Raw genomic sequence first — 10,165 nt, 5'->3', positions numbered from 1 at the left:
TGAGAACAACAACAATAACATAACTTCCACACATATTAACAAAACATAATCACAACATAAAGGATTAGCAACAACAACATGGCATCAACATAACAAAAACATAGCTTCAAGAACCAAGAACATCAACCAAACAATCAACACCATGACATGCTTTCAACACGATAACATAACGCATGGTTCTAACATGACATTAATCAACATGCAATGTCATCAACTTCAATGATTAGAGTTAAAAACACATAAATTCTAAGTTTCTCAAAGGCTAAACTATCTAGGAGCTCACCTTAATAGATGAAGATGATGAAAAAATTAAGATGATTGGGTGGTGATGATTCTTCTTCTTCTTCCGAGCTCTTCTTCTTTCTCCTTTTCTTCTCTTTCTTTTTTCTTTTCTTATATGCTCCTTCTTTCTATGTTTCTTTTCTTTTGTTACTGATAGAATGAAAATGAAAGTGGTTTTGGTGTTACTTGGTTGGAAATGAGTGAATAAGAATATATAATTGAGTGGTTGAGAGGAAAATTTGGTAAATAAATATCCCAATTGATATTTCTTAAGAATATTTCTTACTATTAGAGCAATTGACCAATCATTAATGTTATCAAAATGTGCATTCTTGTATTAATTAATAAAAGTCAGTCTCATTGAGTAAAATTTGAATTCATCTAAGTTAACTAATTACTCTATTTATCTCAATTGACAAAGCATATAGGAACTCAGTTGGTCTCAACGGATAACAATAGAACATTTTAAAGAATATGAGAATCATCCAGTAAAAAAAATCGGATTTCAGGTAAAATCGGATTTAAATCCAAAAAACCCACATATCCACTAATCAAACATTTATCATTATAATTTTAATAATTTTGATGAATATTAACTTAGTTGTTGAAATTTTAGTCTCTCGAACATTTACTATTTTTGTGAGTCATGAGTTTAACTAATTTTGAATATTTCACTATTTGATTAATTTGATGCTAATACAATTTTATGTCATGTAGCTTTAGTTTGTTGATAGTATTTTATGATAATTTTTATTAGTTGATATCATTTATAATTCTATGATGCTAAAAATTAGAAAAAAATAGGTTATCTAATTTTTTTTTAAGATGCTAAAAATTATTTGGATAATCCATTATCCAACTCAAAATTATTTTACCTTATCTAAAATGGAGTGTCCTATATAAATTGTATATTAAGTTTTTTCAAACCTAATCCAAACGAATCCATGTACGCCCCTATATATATATATATTGAGAGAGAGAGAGAGAGAGAGAGAGAGAGAGAGAGAGAGAGAGAGAGAGAGAGAGAGAGAGAGAGAGAGAGAGAGAGAGAGAGAGAGAGAGAGAGAGAGAGAGAGAGAGAGAGAGAGAGAGAGAGAGAGAGAGAGAGAGAGAGAGAGAGAGAGAGAGAGAGAGAGAGAGAGAGAGAGAGAGAGAGAGAGAGAGAGAGAGAGAGAGAGAGAGAGAGAGAGAGAGAGAGAGAGAGAGAGAGAGAGAGAGAGAGAGAGAGAGAAGAGAGAGAGAGAGAGAGAGAGAGAGAGAGAGAGGAGAGAGAGAGAGAGAGAGAGGAGAGAGAGAGAGAGAGAGAGAGAGAGAGAGAGAGAGGAGAGAGAGAGAGAGAGAGAGAGAGAGAGAGAGAGAGAGAGAGAGAGAGAGAGAGAGAGAGAGAGAGAGAGAGAGAGAGAGAGAGAGAGAGAGAGAGAGAGAGAGAGAGAGAGATTGCTTTAGGTTATTTTTTATTTAAACACATGCTTGTATTCAACCAAAAGTTAAAAAAGATAATTATAAAACCAAAATTATCTCTTGATGCAAGCAAACTGTGAAAAATTCTTATGCCAAGCTTACATATCATGTAATTTTTCATGAAAATATAATTCTTACCATTAAGTGACACTTTAATATAATTTATTCTACTCACTAATGTATGTGTTATTAAGCAATTAATTTTGGATTAATTTTATAATGATTTAATTTGATGATTTTGAAATAAAATTATGATTTAATTCATATTCAAAATTTCCTTATATAATATAATGAATTTAAAAATATTTAAATTATTTAAATATTATACTTTAGAATTTATAATATTTTTTAATATTAAATTATATATTGCCTAATAATTTATGTTTTCATTGTAAAATAGTATAATTATTTTTAATAATATATTTTCCTTAAATTATGGTGATTTATAGTTAAAGTCTTACGGTATAATATAACGATTTACTCTTTGATCATAAATTGTTTTTTGAGATGAAATTGGGATACTTTATAAGTCATTAAAGACTCAACAAAAGAATCCAAGTCAAACTCTTTGAAGTTATTCATAATTTGGTTATCTTTTTTAAACCTCCTATGACTTATTCTATAATTGAATATATGGATAAATCTGTTTACAATTTTAATATCCATAATTTATTTTTGAAATTAAAATTGTGATAATTATATATAAATTAAATGTTGTTACTTTTCAAAGTATTATGAAATTAAAAATCTATATTTATAAATTGATTTCTTGTTATATACTCAAATAAATAAATAAATAAATATATATATATATATATATATATATATATATATATATATATATATAATTTTATGACTATATTAGAAATCTTATTATTTTAAAGTTTTATTATGGATAATTAATTAATCTCACCCTATCGTAGATACAATTATATAAATTTTCTTATTTTAAATAAAATATAATTCATCTTAATTTATATGATTGTAATTCACCTATTATATGTATAATTGTATAAAATTTATTTAGTAAAATAATTATATTTATTTTAATTCTAATAAATATTATATTGATGATAGTTATATTCTATGAGTGTATTATTATTAATATAATTTATTTTGTTCAATGTATATGTAATTTTATATCTATGTTAATTAGGGGTTGAATACCCTATTAGTATTATATAGGTTAATTATAATATTTGTACATTGTTATATTTTTTATTTAATATTGTTGAAACTATTATTTAAGAAATAAAAAATAATTTTAAAGACATGTAATACTTTATAAAATCCAATAATTTATTTTTAATATTTTTTTTATTAAAAATGATTTCAATTCTCCATGTATTATGTACGTGATAGACATACCCTATCGGTGTCACGTTATTTGACATGGTCAATGTGTGATAGAAAACATAGTTGAATATTTGTTTAAATTTTTTTCAAAACTCTTAATCTTAGTTCAACTATTATTCTTTATCAAGTAGGAGAATTTAACATGTCAATTGTATAAATTTGAGAAATTATTATTATTTATTTATTATTTTATAAAGACTTATGTTGATGATATTAAATTCTTATGTTAGTATCCTCAATAATAGTTAAAATCCAGTCTCGTATTTTTCCGCTGCATATAACATAATATGTTTCTCAAATGAGTGTGATTATAGTTGTAGCATTTGAGTTTTGAGTGAGTTATTAAGATGTTGTATATAATCTTATATTTAAAATTGTTGGAGTTTCGCCAAATTCCTGATGTGGAATTTCACCAAATCTTGGAGAATTCCGAATCAATCTTGTTCTTCACTCTTCACTCGAGTGAATCTACCAACTTTGGTTGCAAGGTAATTATGTTGCACAATTGATAATAAAAGAAGAAGGAAAAAATGATTTGGGGAAGAAAGGAAAAGTTAGGGTCTGAGAGAGAAAAGAAAGAAGAAGAAGAAATTCTACAGAGCTTTTCTCTCTATTTTCAAACTGAAATTTTATTCAACTTTCTGTATGCAATTGCATTACAAACAATGATATGGTACCTCCCTATTTATAGGTTGAGATTTCTTGCACACCAATCAATCTCCAATTAACCTAACTAACTCAACTAAAGCAAACAAATAAAGTTAAGTCATAAAATTTTGTCGAAGACACACTCCGTCTACATTTCAACAACTTTACAATTTCGACAACTCCTTGCTTCTGTCGAGTAACATTCTTCGACATAAGGAATTATATTCTCAAAACACCACCTAATTCATTATGTCTAAGTTATTTATATTCATTATAAATCTTACTTTCTTGAACACTTCGACATGCAATCATTTTGTCATGATGTCTGCAATCTGATTCTCAGTTCTACAGTGTTCCAAGTTTAGCTTCCCTTCTGCCACTTACTCTAGAAGATAATGGAACATCATTTCAATGTGTTTGCTTCTTCCACGTGCTATCAGATTCTTTGTCAGATTGATAGCAGACATGTTATCAATCTTCGTGAAGATTGTTCCATGATTCTTTTTTGTAATTTCTTCGACCAAATTCACCATCTACGTTGCTTGACATGCATAGAGAGAAGCAACCATGTACTCTGCTTCACATGACGATAGTGTTACTACTGATTCTTTTCTTGAGTTCCAATCAAATGGTGCACCACCTAGCATAGACACATTGTGGATTTTATATCCTCAACATCACTACACCAACTTGAGTCGGTGTACCCCGCTAGATTGCATTATTTTCCTTCATCAGCTGCAGGAAATAAAATTCCATACTCGAGAGTTACTTTGAGATACCTTAGTATCATCTTCGTCGCTGATAGATGTGATACCTTTGGCTTCTTCATGAATATACTCACCATACCTACATTGTATGCTAGATCGGGCCTTGTGCGACAAATGTATCTTAATGGCCCAATAAGTCTTCTGTACTATGTTGGGTCTACATCATCTTCATATGAGTTTTTTAACAGTTGTAGTCTTGGTTCAGTAGGTGTCGAATTCGAATTACACTATTCCATCTCAAATATCATGAGTATCTCACTTGCATATCTTCTTTGATGCAGATTTTTTTGACAGTTGTAGTCTTGGTTCAGTAGGTGTCGAAGTCGAATTGGAGTATTCCATCTCAAATCTCTTGAGTATCTCGCTTGCATATTTTTTTGATGCATCATCAAGCCTCTACTACTCTTGTAGAATTTGGTCCCAAGGAAGTATGCAATATCGCCCCTATCAAACATTTCGAATTCCTTGCTAAGATCACCTTTGAAAATTTCAATCTCTTTCTTGCATTTACCTGTTACCAACAAGTCATTGACATAGAGATATAGTATAAACAACTCATTATTTCTTCTTCTTACATATACTTCATGCTCAGTTGTGCAGTTTACAAATTCCTTCACCCTTAGAAAGCTATATATCTTCTTATTCCAAGCTCTTGGAGCTTGCTTAAGTTCATACATGGCTTTATGCAACATGTATGATTTCTTCGCCTTGTTTCACAAACCCAACTGATTTTGCAACATAAACTTCTTCATCTAAGGGACCATTCATGAATTCATATTTCACATCCATCTGACACATGTGCCATATGTTTATGTTTGTTATACCAACAACCAACCTGATTGTTTCAATCCTAGCAACAGGTGTAAAAACCTCATCAAAGTCTATTCCTTCTTTTTGAAGAAATACTTTTGCCACAAGTCTTGCCTCGTGTCGAGTTACTTCTCCTTTAGGATTCAAATTCACCTTGCATACCCATTTTACATCAATTTATTTCTTATCTTGAGGAAATTCGACAAATGACCAAGTGTTGTTGACTTCAATGGACTTCATTTCTTCATTCATTGCTTTCATCCACTTCAAATCCTTCAATGCATCATTTGCATTGACTGGTTCAACATCTGCATAGAAATCATAGTGTACTATCTCACCTTCATCATAGACCATATCATCTGATATAGTCACACATTCTTGTAACCTTGCAGGCATGCGTCTTGTTCTTTGAGGTCTACTTGTGTTTGCTTGATCTCTGACTTCTTCTTGTCAAAATTATCTATTTACTTTACTTGTTGGTTCTTCACATACAATTCTCCCTGAATCCTTCTTGACATTCTCAGTCCAATCCCATTCCTTAATCTCATCTATGATCATGTCCCTTATGATCACTACTTGCTTGTTCACTAGGTCGAACAACTTGTATCCTCCAGTCAAATGATATCCTATTAGAATCATTTTACTCGACTTGTCATCAAGTTTTCTTCTCAACTGACCAGACACATGTCTATGGGCTATAAATCCAACTACCTTCAGCTGACTCAAGCTAAGCTTGACACCAGACCAACATCTTTTGGCGTGATTCCTTCTAGCTTCTTCGTCGGGCATCTGTTCATATTATATGTTGTAGTCGATACAATTTCTCCCCATAATTATTTAGGTAGATGCTTGACTTTAAACATACTTCTCACCATATTCATGATGGTTCTATTCTTCTTTCAACGGTTCCATTTTGGTGTGGAGTGTATGGTGGTGCCACCTCATGCACAATCCCCTCTTACTCACATAATGTACCGAAGTCTTTCAACACATATTCTCCACCATCTCTTCGGCAAAATCTTGAGCTTTCGACCACTTTGTCTTTCGACCATATATTTAAACTTGGTAAATACATCGATCACTTCACTTTTCTTCTTGATCAGGTAAGTCCATAATTTTTGGCTGAAATCATATATGAATGTGACAAAGTATTTGTTACCTCCAATCGAATCCACCTGGATAAGACCACACATATAAGAGTATATGATTTCAAGAATTTCCTTCGAATTGCTTCCTGCATCCTTGCTGAAGTTGTTCTTGTGTTGTGCTTCCAGAACACATTCTCACACACTTCATTTGGAATGTCGATTTTCGGTAACCCTGAAACCATATTTCTTCTTTTCAGATCTCTGATGTCTTTGAAGTTGATATGGCCAAGTCTATGGTGCCGTATCCATTCATCACTGCTAGCTGCAGTTGTAAGGCACTTGTGCTCTATCACATTAAGTTCAATCTTAAAGGTTCTATTTTGTGACATAGGAGCCTTCAAAATTAACCTTTTAGTTGAGTCGAGAACTCTTACCATCTTGTCTTTGATCGATACTTTGTAATTATTTTCGATAAACTGTCATATGTTGAGCAAATTACTTTTTATGCCTAGTATACACAATACATTGGAAACTACTGACCTTTTTCCATCTTTCCTCGTTATCAAAACATCACCAATACCTCCAGCTACTAGAGTATTGTCATTTGCAAATTTCACCATGTGCTTCATTGAGGGTTTTATGTTGATAAACCAATATTTCCTACCAGTCATGTGTGATGAGCATCCCGAGTTCAAGTACCATTGGTCCTTGAATCTTTCTTCATCTCTTCTTCTTCATGCTTTGTCAGCTTTGTGTCATTTTCTTAACTCTTTTGTTTTTCTGGACAATCATTAGAGTAATGGCCATACTTCTGACAATTGAAACACTGAATGCAATTTTTGTCAGGTTTTTATCCACCACCTCTTCCTCTACTTGCAACACCATATTTGTGGTTTCTTTGGTATAAGTGTCTTCTTTGATTCGACGAATTTCCTTTACTAGTTGAATTGTTATAGTCTCCTCTACCTTTGTTATCGAATCATTTTCCTTTGCCTTTCTTTTCTCTTGTTGATTGCACCTGCAAAGCCATGTCACTCTTAGATTTTCTTGCAGCTCTTTCAACCATTATTTGTTCATGAGATTCAAGTGTCCCTTTAAGCTCTTTCTTCGTCAATGTAGACAAGTCTTTCGACTCTTCTATGACTACTAATACATGGTCGGACTTTGGAGCCAACGACCTCAAGATCTTTGTGACAACTGATCTTCATGTCAACGTCTCTCCATATATCTTGATTTGACTCACTAGTTTCGTATCCCCAGTGAAGGAATTTGTTATGCTTTCACTTTCTTCCATATGAATCAACTCACACGTTCTTTTATGAGTTTGTAACCTCACCTCTTTCACCTTTTCAGCGTCTCCAAACGATTTCTCTAAGATTTCCCATGCTTCTTTCACTGATTCAACGTCACTCGGCTTTTCAAAATTGTCTGAATCCATGCATCGATGAATCATAAATAGAGATTTATAATCCATCTTCTTCAATTCTTTATGCGCATTATTTTGTTCATCCGCCGCGTTTTGTGCATGTGGCGTCATTCCCTCTTTCACAAGATCCCAAAGATCTTGATAGCAGAAAACAATCTTCATATTCTTGCACCAATTCTTCTAATTATGATTCTTCAGAATTGAGAGACTCTCCAGAAAATGTCCGTCCGGATGATTCATCGTGCTATGCTTCTCAAGAATCACAAACCAACGCTCTAGATGCAAGATGTTGGAATTTCTCCAAATTCCTGATGTGGAATTTCACCAAATCTTGGAGAATTCCAAATCAATCTTGATGAACAAGAATCAATCTTTCTGATTGATAATCCTCTTGTTCTTCACTCTTGACTCGAGTGAATCAATCAACCTTGATTGCAAGATAATTTTGCTGCACAATTGATGATAAAAGAAGATGTAAAAGATGAATTTGATCAGAAATGAGAAGTTAGGGTTTGGGAAAGAAAAGGAAAAAGAAGAAGAAGAAATTATGTAGAGTTTTTCTCTCCGCTTTCAAACTGAAATTTTATTCAACTTTATCTATGAAATTGCATTACAAACAATGATAGGGTACATCCCTATTTATATGCTGATATTGCTTGCACACCAAACAATCTTCAATTAACATAACTAACTCAGCTAAAGCAAACAAATAAAGCTAAGTCATAAAATTTTGTCGAAGACACACTTCGTCTACATTTAGACAATTTTACAATTGCGATAACTCCTTGCTTCTATCGAGTAACATGCTTCGACACAAGGAGTTGCATTCTCAATAAAAATTAAAGGGATTTGATCTCACTCAAATGATGGTCAATCTTTTATATGACCATCATAATCTTTCATGTGAAATTATTTAAATAATAATATATTGTATTTACATGCAAAATATATGGTTGAGTTTGTAAAACTCTAATGATGATATACTATACAACCACAACTCTATATTATTTTCCACTAAAAATAAAATAAGTATCTCATTATTTAAAAATTATATCATTAGAGTATTTAATATTAGTAGACTTTGATAAATCCTTATCCTACTTGTACATGTTCGATCAGTGGAAGTGCATGTGTACAAAATCACATAATCTGAAGAAAAAAAAAATTATTATTCTCATATTGTCATATATTCTTGCGTGCACTATAAAATATGACATATTATAAGACTTTAAAATATTCAATAACTCTATGAAGTCTTGTTCTATTATACCGAGATTAATATTATTCTCTTAATCTCGGGAAACATCATAAGTTGATGTTTAGATTGTCGTTGTTGGAAAATGCATTATAATTATTTAGTTGCAATAATATTGTGTTATTCTGTCACCAATATTACACACTCTTGCGATCATAAATAAGAAAGTACAAGTATAATATAAAAAGTCCTATCAAGTATGATATTGAGTTATGAATGTACTTATGATTAAATATAATAATTCTCATAATAGGGTACGCTTATATGTAATTAGTATTCTTATACCTATGTGGACATTCTCTGACATATAATTTAAAAACTCATTAGTATAATGATTATCCAAAGACTTATACACATGAATAAATCTTATGATATTTTTGGTTAGTGAGAGTTTATCAATAGCATTTTCATTTGTTTGGGCTATTCTTTATAATATATTTCTCTTAACTTAAATTTGTTACTTTAAATTCATAATTCTTGATGTAAAATATGAGTCTTTAACATGTATGATTTATTTTCCTATCAGATACACATTAAAGTTTACTTAACATTTGATTGATTAGTGTTTTGACCATTATTGATATTCTAATATTAAGATTAATATTTTTAATAATTAATTATTGTCATCCAAGTGACCGATCGTTAGATTAATTATTTAATTAATCAAATGAATTAACATAATTAATCATTAATTTAGTTATATTATGGTCAATTATTATTAAACACTTATTTTATTGATGAATTGTTTGGTTGAGTTTTATGTCTGAATGGACCGTGATGAGTTGAACCACTCACTTAAATCCAATTAAAGGTCTTTGTCCCCCAACTGTTTAATTATTTATGCGTTGCCCAATTACACGATTAATATACTTTGAAACCCTAGACAAAAATGAAGGTAATAATCCGGTCATATTCACTCTTCTGATGTCTGTCTCTCAAATCTTATCAGGTACACCGTTCTTATTGTTCATGATTATTCAATAATATTATCATATGTTACAATTTGTGTCTATTCGATTCAATTAAATTCATCATAATATTCATGAGTTTTAGTTGAATATTTATATCTTTA

This window comes from Lathyrus oleraceus, chromosome 1 (genome assembly GCF_024323335.1).
Source record: "Lathyrus oleraceus cultivar Zhongwan6 chromosome 1, CAAS_Psat_ZW6_1.0, whole genome shotgun sequence".
NCBI classification, from domain to species: domain Eukaryota; kingdom Viridiplantae; phylum Streptophyta; class Magnoliopsida; order Fabales; family Fabaceae; genus Lathyrus; species Lathyrus oleraceus.
The sequence above is the reverse complement of the archived record's forward strand: the minus strand, read 5'-3'. Positions refer to the sequence as shown.